Source organism: Podarcis erhardii (assembly GCF_964252035.2).
Source record: "Podarcis erhardii genome assembly, chromosome: 4".
NCBI classification, from domain to species: domain Eukaryota; kingdom Metazoa; phylum Chordata; class Lepidosauria; order Squamata; family Lacertidae; genus Podarcis; species Podarcis erhardii.
The window spans coordinates 1768037-1787602 of NC_138508.1; the positions used below are offsets into that span (position 1 = coordinate 1768037).

Sequence of the window (19566 nt, forward strand, 5' to 3'; positions counted from 1 at the left end):
CTCTAGGTCCCAGCTCACAGAGGACCAACGCCAGGCTGATATTATGTACAAAAGTCTTTATTGAAGTATAATTTCCATTTCAAAGCCAGAGCGTGCAACCCTACGTCTAGACTCTAGATCGGCGAAGTCCCGTCTGAATCATTTTTTTTTTAAATAATATTTATTAAAAGTTTCCAATTATAACAATATATAAAAAAAAAACATCCAAATTTAAGATCTTATTTTCCGTAACATCTTTCCAGGACTTCCCCTCCCCTCCCCCTCTTATATTCCAATTCTTACAAATAAATTCAGCAATTTATTATCCCAAATTTTAACCTTATTATCATTAACCCAATTTAAAAATATTTTCCCATCTCCTAAGATCGACCTATTCCCTTCCACGCGTTCCCCCCTTTAATATACATAATAGATTAAAATATAATAAAATAAAATATGATTTTACACCCTTTGGATTCCAAATTTCCCTCCCCCTTTTCCTGGTTGCGTTCCCCATATTAATCAACATCTGATGTCTTCCTGGAGCTCCCACACTTATTTAAACCATAGTCCTTTACCAGTCTTCTTTAATTTTAAATGTCCAATCTTGGAAGGAGTCTATCTCAAAAAGGCCCATTTTTTCCATCCAGATTTTTATATACTTGGGAGTAAAAACTCCAATTTTATTTCTTAAACCTTTCAAATCTGGATGTCCCAAATGTTCCCACTTCCAACTTTGTCCAATTCTTATTATTCTTGTTGTTCTTGTTAATCTCTCTCCTCTTTCTTTTCCTGTTTTCCTGCACAAATGTTCTAATTCCAAAAGCTTCTAAATTCCACTGCATAGGCTCTGTTATTCAGGAACGAAACATGATGCCAAGTCCCTTCCATTCTTCAATAGATAAGTCTATTGTCTACTTTAGTGTGAAAACCTCTGTAGCCAAAATAGTGTTCCATTTCTGCAGTTTCCCAGGAGATAAAAAGCTCAGTCAAATTCGATGCCAACAACTTGTAATATCCCTCGGCTCCTCTAGGTGGATTGTAATAACTCAGTTCCCTTCCAGATCACGTCCACCAGTCAAAATAACTTAATATTCCTTGTTTTAAACATTTTGTATCCAATTTGTAACAAATATAACCGGCAAAGTCCTCGTAACAAAGTTCTCATTTTTGTTCTTCTGCTTTGACAGCTCTTTGACAGCTGTCAAAACCTCTCCTTGTCTTCTCCCGGCGCTCTAACTAAAGCGCTCCCAGGTTCCGGGGGGGGGGGGGGTTGCTTTTTGATTAAATTCCACTTTTCTCCTCCAGCTCAGTCTTATAATTTTCCATCGCGAAATTTCATAACTTTATCAAAATAGGGTTGCGCTCAATCTTAGATGTTAAGTCCTTTACTTTAGCTGCTCTACAACAGGGGGGGGGCTGACTTCCTTTTTACGCCTCCCCCGCTCGTTCCGAATTCTTTAAAAATTTCTCGCCTTTTTTAATCCAAGTTCCGATTACTCATGGATTATGCTTTTAAGTCCTAATTTCCAATAGAAGAAGTCAGCGCTCTCCGTCGAATGGCATGCGGCTTCGCTCGGCAGGGGAAGCGGAGGACTCAAAGCACCCCCCCCTGTCACCCGTTCCGCAGCCTTTAAAAAGGCTCCTTCGCGGGTCGGGGGGGCCTCAAAAGGTGCCAGCCGAGTCACCATGTCCATGGGTTTCAGCGCCCATGGTTTTTAGGGGTCCCCGCGTCGCTGGCGCGGCAGGACCCAGCCCCTGCCGAGCAGGCTCCCTCCGGAGCTCGGAGGGAGTCCGCCATTCGGCGATGGCGCCAACCCGGAAGTCCCCGTCTGAATCACCTCCCCTTCCGCACCAGTTTAAGATCCTAGCCCTGCTCCACCTTCTGCGCTGCTCTCTCCTCCTCTGGGTCCTCCTGCCCTCTGGGGCATTGCCCTTTCTGGACTCTTCCGACGCTGAGTCGCTTAGCTCCTCCCCCTGCCTCCGGCGTGCTTTAGGACCCAGTTCCCAATCCTCACTCTCTGCTGTCCCGCGCTCCTGTACATTTGAACTTGCTTCTCGCGCCAACCCAGTGACCTTTCTCCTAACCGTTACACTACTTCTATCACTGCTTCCCTCTTCCGTGACACTGGCCGGATCTGACCTCCCCTCCGTTGTACGACTCTCCGAGGGAGGCGTGGTCAGCTCTGCCTCGTCTTCTCTCCCTGGTGGGGGAAGCACTGGTCCCGATGCCTGGGACCCTTCCCCCCCACTCTGCTCTGGCGGGGAAGCTGGTCCTGATTTCCAACTACTGCTCTGGGAGTCCCTGCTGCCCCCTTGCTCCTGGGGCGTTCCCCTTGGGACCCCCCTGCCCCTGGCCACTGGCGCTCCCTTCTGTGAATCTTCCGATTCGCTGGAGAGGCTCATGGAATCCCTCGGACCACTGTCTCCTCCTACGCTCCCCTCGGATTCCTCCCCCTCGCTCTCCATCTCCCATCTTCCCTGTGCCTCTGCTCCTGAGCCCCTGACACATTATTTTAATGTTGTATTTTATTTTTGTTTTTAAGTTTGTAATCATTCATCTTGTTTTTATTATTGCTTGTAAGCTGCTCTGAGCCCGGTCTTGGCTGGGGAGGGCGGGGTATAAATAAAAAATTATTATTATTATTATTATTATTATTATTATTATTATTATTATTATTATTATTGTCTCCCTTCCCCTGAAGCAAGGAATGCAAAGATTTCGGGAAGAGCGGACTTTAAATTTGCCTCTTTGTGATGGATTAATTTTAGAAGTAAGGACTTTGCCTGAAAGAAGATGGAAATATACTCAGAGTCGCAAAGTGTTTTCATGCTCTTTATTCAGCTCATAGTGGTGAGGAGGAATGAATTGTTTCCCCACAGTATCTGCTTTATATACAGTTACAGATAGGTAGCCATGTTGGTCTGCCATAGTCAAAACAAAACAAATTCCTTCCAGTAGCACCTTAAAGACCAACTAAGTCAGTTCTTGGTATGAGCTTTCGTGTGCATGTATCTGAAGAAGTGTGCATGCACACGAAAGCTCATACCAAGAACTGACTTAGTTGGTCTTTAAGGTGCTACTGGAAGGAATTTGTTTTGCTTTATATACATTATTTACACAATAGGCTGCATGTGATTTGCTAATTCTGGAATTCTCCTGTAAGCCAATCAGGTTGTGGATTCACTTCCATCTGGAGCTGGATTGGGTGGCTCCTGCAGACCAATCAGACTGCTGCATTCTGAATCCTATTGTTCTAGGACCAGTCAGACTGCTGCATTCTGGATCCTATGGTTCTAGGACCAGTCAGACTGCTGCATTCTGGATCCTATTCAACTCATACATAACAGAGAGCAACAACCTTGAGGGACTTTTTAGGGATTTTGTTCCCCCCTTGGGACTTCCTCATGAGAAATAAAAGCAGTAAAGAAGAAAAGAGGGGTGACAACTGGATCGACTGTCTGCTAAGCAGGAAGATTTATGAGTTTAGGAGGGAGGAAGGAGAGCTTTCTGGGCCAGCGAATGTCCTGAGGGCGCAAGGAAGGCGCTTGATCTGCGCCCGTGGACACCTGGCTGGCAGTCAGAAGGACAAAAGCCACAGGGGGAGCGGCTGCTTCCAAGCCTGGGACTGGGGGAGAACCTCGCCTCTTCTTCGTCTGGGAGACAGGGATGTCCATCCCGGCTCACAAACCCCAAAAAATAAATTACCGGACGAGCGCGGGTCGTGCCCATTCTATACCCTCGGAAGATTAGGCGAGACTTGCCCCTTTCCCCCCATAGACCTCCGCCTGGGACCCCCAAAGGGCCACTTGCCGGGTTCGCTGCCCCCCTGGCGCTTTATTTTGCATTGCTTTGTTTGACATTCCAATGAAGGTGGTAAACTTCTTTGATGTTATTATGGGTGTGAAATATGTTGGCGGGGGTGTTCATTGGGTTGTATTTGTTTTCATTTGATTACGTGTTTTGTGTTTTTATATCTTAATTCCATCCTGTGAACCTCCAAATTTAATAAACAAATAAATGGATAAATCGAAATGAATGCCCCCCCCCTCTGAATGCCGATTAAGAGGCAGCTCTGTCCCCGACACCCATCTGGAAAGAGGCAGGTAGGGGCATTGCGGGGGGGAGTGGCCCTTGGGGGTCTCTCTGGGTGGCCATGTTGGTACCCCCACCCCTTATTCAGAGGGATGGAATTCAGAGCAGGGGAAGGGTCCGCAACACCCTCTGAGTCTTTCGCCCCCAATTTCTCCACAGTAGGAAGAACAGAGAGGGCAACTGGCCAGAGCTGGGTGGGGAGATGACTGGGGTGGGGGAGTTGGGGCATGGGGGGGGTCAGTCTGGCAGGAGCTTTGAGGATGAAGGATTTGGGGAAACAGCGGGGGTCCCTGGTACCGAAAAGCACTCCAGCTTCAGGGAGGGGGGCAAAGTGCCACAGAGTCCTGAAACCTCCCCCAGTGGTGCTCAATGGTTCCTCTTGAGTGACAGAGAAGACCCCCCTTTCCACGCCCCCCAACTAACCCCCCACCCCCAGGCCTGTCCCCTCCCTCTGTCCCAGAGAAGAAGACATAGGAAGCCAGGTCAGATTGCAGAGGGAGGATTTATTAGAGGGTCAAGCGTCACATCGGGGCTGGAAGGGGTGGCCCCCACCAAACCTGGTGGGTGGCGAGAGCAGAAGGAGGCGGCCGCTTCTCCCTGGGGGTGTCTCAGTTGGACCGGCAGGCCAGCACATGAGCCACCACCACGACCAGCTTGTGGAAGGCATGGTGGCCAGCAGAGGTGAATTTCTGTCCAAGGGGGGGCTAGCAAGAGGGTGCTGAGGACCTCGCCCAGGAGCTGGAAGAGAAAACAGAGAGTGACACCTTCTGCCAGGGGGCCCATGTGTGGGACACCCTCTCCCCACAACAGATCCCACAACAGATTCAATAGATTGAGACTGAATCCTGACAAGACAGAAGCACTGTTTAGGGTGGACTGGGGGCAAGCGGGTGGGGGGGACTCCCTGGTCCTGAATGGAGTAACTGTGCCCCTGAAGGACCAGGTGCGCAGCCTGGGAGTCATTTTGGACTCACAGCTGTCCATGGAGGCACAGGTCATTTCTGTTTCCCGGGCAGCTGTCTCCCAGGTCCATCTGGTCCACAGGATGCGACCCTACCTGCCCACAGACTGTCTCATCAGAGTGGTGCATGCTCTAGTTATCTCCCGCTTGGACTACTGCAATACGTGGGGCTACCTTTGAAGGTGACGCGGAAACTACAACTAATCCAGAATGCGGCAGCTAGACTGGTGACTGGGGGCAGCCGCCGAGACCACATAACACCGGTCTTGAAAGACCTACATTGGCTCCCAGTACATTTCCGAGCACAATTCAAAGTGCTGGTGTTGACCTTTAAATTTTTGAGCCCAAACCCTGAGGTCCAGCTCCCTTCTGGCAGTTCCCTCACAGGGAACCAGGCAGAGGGCCTTCTTGGTAGTGGCCCCTGCCCTGTGGAATGCCCTCCCACCGGATGTCAAGGAAATGAAAAACTAACTGAAATCTGAAGGAAACACTGTATCAGGAAATGTCTAATGTCTTACAATGTTTTATGTCCTGTGAGCCACCCAGAGTGACACACACACACACACACACACACACACACAGCACCCCCCAGTCCCCACCCCCGCCAGGCAGCCCCTTGGGGCGGGGAGCAGCCTCACCCTGAAGTTGAGGGGGTCCATGTGGGGATTGTCGCAGAGCAGTTCACGCAGCTCTGAAAAACCCTCCTTGACCTCGTGAAAAGAGGGCTGGAGAGGATCCTAATGAGAGGGCAGGGCTGGAGAGGTTCCCGAAGAGGATCTGGCACCAGGGGTAGACCACCAGCAGCCTGCAGAGAAGGAACAAAGGAAGGAAGGAAGGAAAAAGGGAGAGGCACGGATGGTTATTATCCAGGTGGAAAGAGGAGCACCTGCCCAAGCTGCTTACAGAGGCGACCACCCCTGGCCGTACCTGCCAAGGGCTTCCGCACCAATGACGGCCACATCCATTCTCATCCAAATAGTGGCGATGATCTGCATCTCGGTCATGGTGGCTGGCTGTGGGCTGGGAGCTTCTCTCGGCTGCTGGAGAAAACCTTCTGGGCTGAGCTGGAGCTTCTTCCAGGGCTGGAGCCTTTTATACCCTGCGCCAAAGCTCCTCCTCCTGGATTTAAAGAAGCTTCCTTGTTTCTGATTTGATCAAAGAATGTCATGCTTTTCCTTAAGACATCCCTTTTTCCCCCTGAGAAATCCTGGAGGGTATGGAGTAATGCCACGCCTGTGCCAAGGAGACAAGCAAGTATAAAGGCTTTGGAAGACATCTGAAGGCAGCCCCAAAGGAGCGTCTCCACCCCCATCGCTCAGCCCAGACACTGAGGTCCTCCTCCTCCGGTGATTCAGCTACAGGGTACCAGGCAAAGGGCCTTCTTGGCAGTGGCTCCCTCCCTGTGGAAAGACGTCAGGTGTCAACCTGGGTGGCCTGAAAGACGGACTAGACAGATTCACGGAGGCGAAGCTCTAATGGCTCCTAGTCTGGTTGGCTCTGCTCTCCCTCCACCATCAGAGGCAGCGATGCTTCTGAATCCCACTTGCAGGAAATGGCGTCAAGGGAGAGGCTCTGGGGCTCCAATCCTGCTTGCCCATTGGGGTCCATAGTTGGCCATTGGGAGAAGAGGGTCCTGGACTCGATGGGTCTCCTTTGGCCTGACCCAGAAGGCTCTGACTTTTGTCATTCCCAGTCTTAAGGAACTCTGGGAAATGGAGTTCTGTGAGGGAGAACTAGGGATTTCCAAGAGAACTTTCAGCAGACATTCTAGACCTTCAAGTCCCCAGAATTCTGCAATACTTTGTTAAACTATTCTCATGCCAATAAAACTTGATTGTGTGTATTACCCCAGGCTGATTCAGGTGACCTTTCAAGGGGCGCAGAATCATCTTTCTCCTGAGAAACGCCTGCCTGTGGCCTCAACTTTTCTGGCTATATGACTTTGGGTCACTTTAGAAGTCTTCAATTCTTTCGTCATTCCTGCCGCCTTTTGTACACCTGTTCTGCTTCAAAGCCCATATTGTGAGCGAAGCTCTTGCTCAGAGATGGGAAACCTGAGGTCTTCCGGATGTGGTCTGACTCTGCTTCCCATTGGCAGGCAGTGGGCTCTCAATCCCTGCCCTTGTTGAACCTCCCTGTCTTCCTACCCCTGCCGCTTCCAACTCTCCCTCTGCTGTTCTCCCCCCATGCTGTCAAACCTGAATGTGAGCTCCCTGGGGCAGAGTCCTGTCCTACATTCCAAGGGCCCTCAATTGATACATGGTGAAATAATAACAACAGTAATAATCTGTAAGTGCACTTAATTATCCTCAGTGGGCTCAATTATCCTCAAGAAATACGTAATTGCAACTCTGTTTGCAATGCTTTCTTGGGCCCTGGTACAGATCAGGGCATGTGGCCAGGATTGCCCAGGGCCACCCCTGTCATTGGGAGTGAGGTGGCTGCTTCAGGGGCAGATGCTGGGCTGGAGGACACAGTGGTGAGGCATCGTAGGACAAACACAGCCTGCCACCCCAAGCTGGCTTGCTGCCTTCAGGTGCAGGAGAGAACATTGTCCCATCTCCAGCAATGAAGAAAAAGATTCAGCTTCCAGCTGAATCACGGGAGTTGCAGTTTGTTAAGTATTGTGGCTCTTTGAGGGGGTAAACTACACTTCCCAGAAGTCTTTGGGGGAAATCATGTGCCTTCACTGTACGTTGAGTACAGAGCCTTAGAAGATTTGGGTTTCCCCATCCTTGCTGAGGGTGGGGACAAAACCCATCACCCTCATGCCCTGGCTGACCACCATCAGTGACAGAGCACTGGGCTAAATGGATCTTGGTTCAATCTGACAGGGCAGTTTCAAATTTCTCAGGAACTCGCCTTAAAGCCCTGCCAGAGGTATCTATAATTCTGTGTTGGGAGTTTCCTGTGAGTAAAAGGGTAAAGGTAAATGGACCCCTGACCATTAGGTCTCGTCATGGCTGACTCTGGGGTTGTGGCGCTCATCTCGCTTTATTGGCCGAGGCAGCCGACATACTGCTTCCGGGTCATGTGGCCAGCATGACTAAGCCACTTCTGGTGAACCAGAGCAATGCATGGAAACACCGTTTATCTTCCCGCTGGAGCGGTATCTATTTATCTACTTGCACTTTGACGTGCTTTCGAACTGCTGGGCTGGCAGGAGCAAGGACCAAGCAACAGGAGCTCACCCCGTCGCGGGGATTTAAACCTCTGACCTTCTGATCAGCAAGTCCTAGGCTCTGTGGTTTAACCCACAGCGCCACCCACATCCCAATATCTGTGAGTAAGACCCATCAAATTCAAGAAGACAACCCTCTAGCTAGACACGCCGAGAACTGCGCTGTTACTTGTTGCCCTTTAATCCCATTTGTATTTTTTTTTAAAATAAAATTTTATTAAGATTTTAAAGGTTACAACAAGAAAAGAAAAGAAAACAATCAAGGAAGAAAAAGAAAAAAACAATACATATATATATAAAAAATCATCAAAAAACAGAAAATGAAAAAAGAAATAAAAAACAAGTCAAACCTTTAACTCACTTACATTCACTTATTTCCTTGACTTCCTCCCATTTGTATTGGCCATGATTAACTTGATTTTGATGAGTTCTAAGCTCAACAAACTTAGTTTGGATTCCACTGTATGTTCTTATCTGTCTAATGCGAATAATAGGGACTTCCTTTGAAGGACTGTGCTAGATTATTCATTGCTAACCATCAGGCAGCATTTCTGGGCTTCTCAGAGGTGCCTAATACATTGCCTCGTTATGCTCCTGATGAGCTCTGCAACTTGCAGCGCCATTAAGAACGGCCATGCTAGTCCGCCATGACAAGTGCTGCTAGAGAAAGCAGAGATGGAAGGGGGTGTCCTTTGCGGAGTCTAAAGGATTCACCCAGCACACACTTGAGCTCATGGGAAAAGAACACATGTCCCACCCCTCCAGACCATGGCTGAATTCATTCCCCACCACCCAAAGGACAGGCTGTCCCCCAGACGGCACCCAGCGGACAACTGAGCAGATCTCCCACTGAAGATTCATCCTTGCTACCAACCTTGGGGCGTGTAAAAGTGTAAAAGTGTCAGCAGTCTCTTAACAGAAATCTAAACTCAAGAAACCTACTGCACCTGAGGTTATTTAGTGCAAGGAGCAGAAGTGATTTGCAGGTGATTTAAGTTTCTGGTGTTGATGCAATCGTAATTCCTTGGCAAAAGCAAATCAAAACATTAGTGGAGTAACTGGTGCATTGCAAAGCATAAAAGACCCTCAACGCTGATTTGAAAAGCACTTGCATTGGGTTTCTGTGTCCTGTTCCTGCCTGGTTTTTTGACTGACCAGTTCCCAGATGCAGGGCTGGGGAAAGTTCTGAGCCAAACAAAACCAGAAACACTTTCCTGTGAGAAAACAGCACCAAAGGTCTTGCGCATGATCAGGGCCTGAAAGCTGCCCGTCCATCAACTGCCTTGCTCTCCTGGCAGAGGGAATTGCTAGCCTGATGGACGGCCCTCTTATCATCAGAGAAATGGTGGAGGGTATGTTACAGATAGGTAGCCGTGTTGGTCTGCCATAGTCAAAACAAAATAAAAAAATTCCTTCCAGTAGCACCTTAAAACCAACTAAGTTAGTTCTAGGTATGAGCTTTCGTGTGCATGCACACTTCTTCAGATACACAGATATGCTGGAGGGTATGTGATCCTGGCTGCTGAAGATGGCTGGAAGGTCCTTTGTCCCGTCAGCTGGATGAGCTGATCTGCAGAGCCAAGAGGGGCTCTCTGGGCCGTCTATAACTGAGAATCTGGGCTTGAGTTCCCCAACTGAAGCGGAAGGTAAGCCGGAGCAGTTGCGTTTTTGCTCAGCCTGTTAGATACATCAACAGTCGGTCTACTAGCTTTTAGGAAAAGATGCTGTGATTACTGAGACCCAGCATAGGTTTCCCCAAAATAAGTCAGCCAGACCAATGTGATTTCTTTCCTTCTTTCTTTTTTATCTTTTTGGACGGAGTTACAAACTTGGTGGGTCAGGGGAATGCTGTGGACATAGTGTATCTTGAATTCAGTGAGGCTTTTGACAAAATCCCCCATGATATTCGAGCGAGGAAGCTGTTAAATGGAGGTTGAACAAGGTAACAATTTGGTGGATTTGTAGCTGGTTGACTGACCGAACCCAAAGAGGACTCCTTAATGGTTCCTCATCAACCTGGGGAGAAGTGATAAGTGATGTGTGCAATGTGCTGTCCTGGGTCTGTCGTTGTTTGACGTCTTTATAAACGATTTGGATGAAGGAATTGAGTGGGTGCTCATCCAATTTGCAGTTGAAACCAAACTGGAAATGGTAGCTAATGCCGCAGAAGACACAATCAGGATTCAAAATGACCTCAGCAGTCAACCAAAAACTCTTTCAGATCAAAATGCAATTTTGTGTGAAATTATAGGAATAGACTATTTGTTGGAATCATAGAATCATAGAATCATAGAGTTGGAAGAGACCACAAGGGCCATCGAGTCCAACCCCCTGCCAAGCAGGAAACACCATCAGAGCACTCCTGACATATGGTTGTCAAGCCTCTGCTTAAAGACCTCCAAAGAAGGAGACTCCACCACACTCCTTGGCAGCAAATTCCACTGTCGAACAGCTCTTACTGTCAGGAAGTTCTTCCTAATGTTTAGGTGGAATCTTTTTTCTTGTAGTTTGGAACCATTGCTCCGTGTCCGCTTCTCTGGAGCAGCAGAAAACAACCTTTCTCCCTCCTCTAGGTGACATCCTTTTATATATTTGAACATGGCTATCATATCACCCCTTAACCTCCTCTTCTCCAGGCTAAACATGCCCAGCTCCCTTAGCCGTTCCTCATAAGGCATCGTTTCCAGGCCTTTGACCATTTTGGTTGCCCTCCTCTGGACCCGTTCCAGTTTGTCAGTGTCCTTCTTGAACTGTGGTGCCCAGAACTGGACACAGTACTCCAGAGATTGAATGCGAATTTATTAGATGATCAAGAAATATATGAAAAAGCACAATAAACTTTAAAAGACTATTTTATGCATAATTGGAATTAAGAAATAAAAATAAATGTAATGTGGGGGAGAACTGGCTTATGTTATGGAAGGGGGGGGCATGTCTTCTTCACCTTCTTCTTCGCTACAATATATCAATTTATTTCCAATCGTCAATGTCAAAAGGGACTAAAATCTATAAAATTCATAGAGAATCAGCGTGCCAGTTTGCTCAATTACTCTAGGACTCCATCACATCTCCCCTGTCCAGCATAATCCCTCAAGCAAGGTGTCAAGACCCTAATCCTTCCAAATTGCTCTGATCAGCCTTTCCTCCAGACAATGTCAGGTGGCAGACTATGCATATTTGGGACCATTGTTTTCTCATCCCCAGGAAGTGTTTATCTGTGCATATCTCCAGCTCTGCATATTCCCCCTCCCTCCTCCATATGTTAATCTGTGTAACCCCTCCACCTTCCTGAAGTGCTGATCTGTGTAACCCCACCTTTCTGTGATGTATTCATGACGTGTTTTGCACTGTATTCTGGGACATGGAGGGAGTTTCAAAAACTCATGTCACCCCTTTCTCACTGTTCAATCTCGCCTTGAACCTGTTGCGCAATAAACTTGGATCTTCTGCAGTTTGCTCCTGTCTCCGGCTGAGCTCATTTTCCTCCGCAGGGACCCACGGACTTAGTCCGATGAGCTGGGTGGCAGAGTAGCCTCACACCCAGATTTTTGCCGTAACAGTTGGCGCCCAACGTGGGGCATGTGGTTCTCCCGCGTTGCTGACCGGGGCCCCCGAAATCTTCAGCCGGCACCAGGCCATTTTGCCTGGGAAGATCCTTTGGACCCCCGGCCATCTTCCGGGCGGTAATCAAAAGCCCCAGGAGTTCAGCCGGGGAGCAAAGAGGGATCCAGCCGGCTTATTCATCAATCCCGGGATCATCATAGAAGACATGTGAGTATAAGGAAAAGGAAAAATCCAGTGCACTGGTGGGAAAGGGGTGGAAATCTCCTGGCAACTGAATTCTCTGCCCTCCTCTCTATTGCTCCTTCTTGCCTGTCTCTTGGTCCAATTGGTGAGAGAGACCGTGGACTGCTGCTCGACCCAAAAGGGGGGTTCTGAGCTCTATCTCTTTCTCCTCTCAAACCCTCCAGTCAGCTGCACCAATTGAGAGTCCGAAAGTAAGACGGAGAGACCCGGCTTGGAAAGACAGCCGACTCTCTGCAACGGGCATCTCAGTTGAAAGCAAGGGGCTGGAGTTCTTCTTCCGAACTTCCCGAGCGCCCTTACGGAGGGGGCAGGAAGGGGTCTTGCTTTCTGTATCAATCCCAGCCACACTGGTCGGTGCCACGTAACACGTGTATCGTGCGTGAGCCCCCTTCCAAAAGCAAGGGGGATTTTCGGTTCAAAACTCTATCCAGGGATCACCCGATCTGGCACCGCATGGCGCGGGCGTTCAGTAGGGCCCCTTTTCCTGAGATTGACGATAGGTAGGAGGTTGCCAGGAGGGATAGCCCATGAGGAATTGGGCGGGATCGGCAGAGTGGAAAAGGACCCCAGGTTATTGACTAAGGAAATAGGAAGGAATACCGGATAGCTAGAGCTCTTTAAAAAACCCTCTAAGGAAGTTGCCAAGCGACTCAAGACCCCTCTTTACTATAAATCCCGTATTAAGTATATCAGTCTCCTAGATATACCAATCCTTACCACCCTTTCTCTTCCCTCTTTCTGTCTAGACACGCGTAAAACATAAAATGGGTACCCAGGCTTCCAAACGCGAGCGGGCTCACTCTGGGAAGAAGGCTTCTAGAAAGCCATCTCAGTCTCAGAAGGACCCTGACTCTCCTCTCCAATTTGTCATCACGTATTGGAAGACGATTCCTGGCCACAAATTATTATCGAAGCAAAATTAGAGAACCTCTGTTCTGAAATCTGGCCCGCCAGCACCGCCTCCGCCAAGCCCGAATTGCGTTGGCCGGCTGGTTAACTGGTGGTGTTTGAAGAGGCAAGGAGGCTCTTAAAACCATGTGGGACCTTCCTACTAATTTCACTTAATGAAGCTAAAGGAAGCAGCCCAACTCCTTGCAATAACCAACTAAAGGATGAGAGTATATATGTTTACATGTTGTCTGTTATGTGTGTTGTGTGTTAATACATATATGAGAATATGTGTGTTTACATGTTGTCTGTTATGTGTGTTGTCTGTTCCTTCTGTCTCTGACAGACTGCCTTTCTTAAGCGCGCATAGTTTAAACTGCAAGCTTGCTTCAAAATTTTAAATTTAAGGAAGCTATGCTGGACCTTATCAGTCCTAAATAAGACAAAATGAGAATGAAGCGTGCAAATGTTTACCCCACCTCTTGCTTTGCCGCAACTTTTCAGATCGTGAGTCTACAGTCTATTTTGGAATGTGAATGTTTCTAATGTGAATTAGATGTTTCTGCTGCAAAAGCGTAGTTGAGCACAACTGCTCTCTCAAGCTAAAATGCAGTGTATTTATTTCATGAAGCACATGCCTATGAAAGTATGGTCTTCCTTCTAAGAAAATATCTGAGTCCAGTTTTAACTTTGATTTGGTTGGACAGAAGAGTTATTGTAAGGCTCCTGATATCAGGCCTCTTTTCTTAGAAAATGCCCCCCCCCCTTGTTTCATTCTGTCTCTTTCAGGTTTTTTTTCCCTCTTCTTCTGTGCCAGGTAAATTTACTTCCGAGTAAGCTTCCTTTAAAGGAAACTGCAAAAGGGGGGGGGGCATAGATTAGGCTTACTATTCCTCTGCAAATTCAGGAAAAATTGTCACTTTTGTATTCCCTTTTAAATCAAATCTATGGCTGTTTTAACTATGCTTTATAAGAGATCCTCTCCCTATCTTAAGAAAATGTTCACTTCAATCTTTCTTTAAAGATCATTTGTCTAGGAACTTGCACGCTAAGGAACTTACACGTCTAAGGAAGTAAACTCAAACTAATCTCAAGATCTGCTAAAGGGTTCTGTATAAAGTTGGGAATTTTTATTTTCCTCTTCCTTAGTACATGATAGGAGCACTGATTGTGCTCTCTTCCCCAGTAGTGCCTGTGTACATAAGTATGTGTGTGTAGTACAAATCTTGCTGTGAAATCTTGCTGTGAACCCTTTATTTTGGAGGGTTGGACTAGATGACCCCAGGGTCCCTTTCAACTCTCCCAATTTGTGGCTGTGTGGAAGGATATGTGTCCGCAAGCATTGCAGGGTAATTCTTAAATTCTGGTGTGGTGATGGAGTTGAAATTCAGCCTAGCTTTGCTCTTTAGTTTTAAAAAGGTGAGAGGTGAAGCTGTGATGTTTTGAAGCACAACTGGTAATATCAAGCATTTGAGTGATTACAGTGTTTATCATTTTGTTTATCATTTTGTCTACTATTTGAAAATCAGACAAATACATATGGGCCTTGACCAATCCTGTAAATAAAGGGGCAGGAAATTTTTTGTCTGCAAATGGTAAGGCCGAAAAACTTAGAATGTTTTTAAAAAAATTAAAAAATCCTATGAATTCTGACTCTCTGGCCATTTTTTCCCATATATAAGGGCGCGGCATTGTTCCACGAATGGCCAGAGGGATATTAGCCCTTTCCTGTACATAAAGGAAGCAGTCGCTTTGCTTGGGCTGAGATTGCTAGCTTTTGTTGGTGAATACTTCAATTGTTGAGTTTCTCTTTTTTGTTTTAAATCTAACCCTCTTTTAAAATCTACTCCTTACTCTTCCCTTATTCAAATTCTAATTTTGCCAAAAGATGCAACATTTCAATAGTAAAAAAGATTTGTTGAGACATGAACTCTGCACATGCACAGAGGCTAGATCAGCAAAAAAGGGGGAGAGAGATAGAGAGGACGGAAGAAGGGGGGAACTGTAGGGGGGGAGAGGAGCTTGGGCTGCAGGGGGAAATTTATCCAAATTTCCTTATGTAAAACTTGGAACCACTGAAGGAAATCACCCTTAATGTGTCCTTTGCTCCAGGGGCTTCATAAGACAAAAGGGTTAAAACAAAACAACAACAACAACAACAAAAACTAGCCCATCAAAAGTCAAGAGTTTTCCAGGTTCCAAATCTTAACATGCCAAATTCTTTTCACAGGTAAATATCAAAGCATCCCCCCCCCCCAATGGGATTTAAACCACAGACTTTGTTTGTGTGCATTTTAGGAACAGCATTTTTAAGTTACAAATAATCTGTTTTCATTTATTTAATCCGTTTTTCCATGATGTCTATGAAGTTAATCGAAGCACAACCAAGCATTGTTTGTGGAATGGTATTTGTTTACCTTTTGCCTAAGCATTTCTTATTAATTCTGTCATTTTGGCTAGTTCAAGGTACTTGCACAACTTTAAATTGCCATTCATTTTTCTTGGTATTAAGTCATTTCCCAGTATTTTGTTATTAACATTCTAGCCGATGTTGTCACATCAAGAAACACTCTTTTATTTTCATTGTTACTTCAGATTTCTTAAAATTGTGTGTCTTAGCATTTATTTATTTTTCGTTCCTCATAGGTCATTGTGTGTGTGTGTTTGTGTTTTATTATTATTTTAACCTTGTATATTTTTTACAGTTCTCTTTCTCTCCAAAGTGAAGGAAAGCAAACAAACTTAGCAGACAATAACAGTAATTATATGGAAATGTGATAATAATATTGGAATGAATGAAATGCTTAATCCGCTAAGATTTTTATTATTTGCAGCTTCCCAAGTAAATTGAAGGACATCCTTTTGCCCCTTCCCCTTACTAACTCCTGTCTTTTAAGTCTCCAAAACCCTGCCCCTTACAGGACGTCACTTCTACAGATGTGTTACTACAGACCTATGATGAAAAAGCTTCGCCACCACCTGCAACAGCAACAGACACAAAAGTTTCAAAGTGGCCACAGCTATCTCTTTCAAAGGATATAGACTGCGGGGGGAGTGGGGCTGACAAAGGGGGGTGGAGTTGAATTACAAGGACATTTTCTGACTTTTGAACCTCAAGATACAGATATAAAATATCCCAATTGTCTCAAGATATGCAACTGATATTTAATTAGTTTGTTTTGTATTATGTGTTATTACGTAGGAATGTTGAAATGTGTCTGACAGTGTGTCATTTCCACAAATGGGGGGGCTATTTTGTGGCTATTTTTGTGTGTAAGTGTTTTATGTCTAATGTCTTATTCCTTACACCCCAGTGGAGGATCCTCATACATTTTATACCTTTTAACAGATCAGGCTATTATGTAGTCCAATGTTTAGACTTAGATAAATTTATTACCATATTTCGTTGTTTCACCTGGCACTCTGCCAACTTCCCTACCCATTTTAAAAAATGTGCTAAAACCCACTTTACCAAGGAGAAGCTTCTAAGATACATGAAGGTGGATATGCTTTGGTTTAGCAGGAATGATCCCTTATACAGTTAAATTGACTTATTTCGACAAGTGCCCTTTTAAGAATGGTTTTCTTTTAACAGATTGGTTTGAAGAGTTGAGAACCATGGGGAAAGATAAATTCAAATTGGACTCAGTTTGAATTGGGCAAGTGTATCCAGGCTGCAATTAGCTTTTGGTCCTTAAAGTGCAAGTGAGCAACTTCCCATGACTGCAAGACCTGAGCCTACAGTAATAAAACCCCATAGGAAGCCAAGGCAAGGACATTTCCCTCAGGACGTGTCCAAACCTGTGGCAGCTGTGGTGAGTGCCAGGCAACATGGTTAATATGAAAGCCCTAAGTGGATTCACCAGGGATTGCCACTACTGTGAGACCACAGAAAAGCTACCTTGACACCTGAGAACACAAAAATGGCGGGGGACAAAGCAAACTGCATTTTTTTCAGTCAGTAGTGGACCTTCCTGCTAAATGTAAAGCATAGACCACCATTGAACAAAATACAACAGGTGTCCTTTTATGCGATATCCTATATCCAGCTATCTGCACTACTATACTTGCAAATGGCCTTAAGAGGCATGATTTGCAAGTCCCCTTCAGGTTTACACAAACCCACACATCTAGTACGATAGATACAAAGTTATTATTTAGTGCATATCTATATAACATAAACATACATTGTATTGGTCCGTGTTGCTCCCTCCTTTGTTGCCCTGCTCAACCCACCTCCTTTTCCATTAGGGCCTATTCCCACTCACACCGAGATTTAGGGTGCGGAGAAAAGATTTGCAAGTTCTTACAGAACTTTAATGCAAATCTATCTCCGAATGGGGGACTGTTATGGAAGGGGGGGGCATGTCTTCTTCACCTTCTTCTTCGCTACAATATATCAATTTATTTCCAATCGTCAATGTCAAAAGGGACTAAAATCTATAAAATTCATAGAGAATCAGCGTGCCAGTTTGCTCAATTACTCTAGGACTCCATCACATCTCCCCTGTCCAGCATAATCCCTCAAGCAAGGTGTCAAGACCCTAATCCTTCCAAATTGCTCTGATCAGCCTTTCCTCCAGACAATGTCAGGTGGCAGACTATGCATATTTGGGACCATTGTTTTCTCATCCCCAGGAAGTGTTTATCTGTGCATATCTCCAGCTCTGCATATTCCCCCCTCCCTCCTCCATATGTTAATCTGTGTAACCCCTCCACCTTCCTGAAGTGCTGATCTGTGTAACCCCACCTTTCTGTGATGTATTCATGACGTGTTTTGCACTGTATTCTGGGACATGGAGGGAGTTTCAAAAACTCATGTCACCCCTTTCTCACTGTTCAATCTCGCCTTGAACCTGTTGCGCAATAAACTTGGATCTTCTGCAGTTTGCTCCTGTCTCCGGCTGAGCTCATTTTCCTCCGCAGGGACCCACGGACTTAGTCCGATGAGCTGGGTGGCAGAGTAGCCTCGCACCCAGATTTTTGCCGTAACACTTACTAGCAGTACATGTGAAAAGGATCTAGGGGTTTTGGTGGACCACAAGCTCAACATGAGTCCACAGCGTGATGCAGCAGCAAAAAAGCTAATACTATTCTAGTCTGCTTCCACAGAAATCTAGTGTCCAGATCCAGGGAAGTCATAGTCCTGCTCTCTTCTGCCCCAGTCAGACCACACCTGGAACACTGCCTCCACTTCTGGACACCACAGTTTAAGAAGGATGTGGACAAGCTGGAAGGTGTGCAGAGGAGGGTGACCAGGGTGATCAAGGGTCTGGAAGGCAAGCCGTATGAGGAGCGGTTGAAGGAGCTGGGTATGTTAAGCCTGGAGAAGAGGAGATTGAGAGGAGATATGAGAGCCATCTTCAAATATCTCAAGGGTTGTCCCATGGAGGAGGGAGCGTGCTTGTTTTCTCCTGCTCTGGAGGGCAGGACTCGAACCAAAGGCTTCAAGATGCAAGAAGTGAGATTCCGGCTGATCATTCGGAAAAGCTCTCTGACAGTAAGAACAGTTCAGCAGTGCAACAGACTCTCACAAACGGAGGTGGACTCTCCTTCCTTGGAGGTTTTGAAGCAGAGGTTGAATAGCCAATTGCCAGGGATGCTTCAGCTGAGATTCCTGCATTGCAGGGGGCTGGACTAGATGACCCCTGGAATCCCTTACAGGTCTACGATTAAGTTTCTGGATCTCTTGGCTCTTGCAAAGCCAACCTGCTCTGCTAGTAACTAGGCAGGTGGGCCTCAGTCCAAGGACGGCTGTCGTAACTTGTGTGTTGCGCAAACACTGTGGGCTGCATGGCTTTGGCACCAGGCTGGGGAGTGGGCTGAAACAGTCGATTGGGCAGCGGTCCCTCTTAATGGATGCCACGTGGCTGTTGCATCAAAGTGCCAGCTGCCCTGACATACCTCTCCGTCTGGTGGAAATAGGGACATCCTATTCCATAAGAGAATATAAATCATGCCCTGCCCATCTGACTGGGTTGCCGCAGCCACTCTCAGCAGCTTCCAACATATACAAAAACACAATAAAACATTCACAAACTTCCCTTTCCAGGGCTGCCTTCAGATGTCTTCTAAAGGTCGTATAGTTACTTATTTCCTTGGCTCGGGGGTTGCATGACTCCATACCCTCCACCATTTCCCCGATGAAAACAGGGATATCCTAAGGGAAAGTGGGACATTCCGGGATCAAATCAGAAACTGGGGAATAGGGATGCTTGAAGGGCCTTTCTCGACTGTCATGCTTAGAACTAGGAGTAGCCTCTCGTTTATCGATCCTGGTTGTGTCCTAATAATCTGCGAAGGAGTTTGGGATATGCGTCTTCTTGTCCCATTGAATCCCCTCAAAGACCCTTGGAGGGGGGGCAGGCCAAAGCAGAGGCGAGCTTTTGGGCAGGGGTTCAAGCACAAGTCTCCTTGCCCTTTATCCTGCACCCGACAACAGCTGCCTCTCCTTCAACACTCCCCAAGTCCATGGCACATATTGGGCTGCTTCTGTTTTCAATGTGCATTTCGTGTTTTTACGTTGTGATTTTATCCTGTGAACCACCTGAGACCTGCGGGTATAGCGTGGCCTACCAATTCGGATGATGATGATGATGATGATGATTCAGTCCTATCATGGCGCCTTGTAGCTGCCTCTTCTCTCCACTCAGA

The 19566-nt window shown here is 46.6% G+C and overlaps 1 protein-coding gene and 1 long non-coding RNA gene across 5 annotated transcripts in view; one reads left to right on the forward strand and one right to left on the reverse strand.

Moving 5' to 3' along the window:
• Window positions 1-5680: 5680 nt before the first annotated feature.
• LOC309341332 overlaps window positions 5681-19566 on the reverse strand; it is a 61853-nt gene continuing 47967 nt past the window's right edge. Inside the window, exons 2-3 of the long non-coding RNA XR_014156222.1 lie at window positions 5964-6436; window positions 5681-5841 (exon numbers count right to left, since the gene is read on the reverse strand). This is a non-coding gene — a long non-coding RNA (uncharacterized lncRNA). The remainder of the gene's footprint in view (window positions 5842-5963; window positions 6437-19566) is intronic.
• The window catches only part of LOC309341251 (hemoglobin subunit beta-like), a 117023-nt gene continuing 107171 nt past the window's right edge, over window positions 9715-19566 (forward strand). For all 4 annotated transcript variants that reach the window (XR_014156165.1, XR_014156166.1, XR_014156167.1 and 1 more), the window contains exon 1: window positions 9715-9863. The gene's annotated coding sequence lies outside the window, so the exon portion shown is untranslated. The remainder of the gene's footprint in view (window positions 9864-19566) is intronic.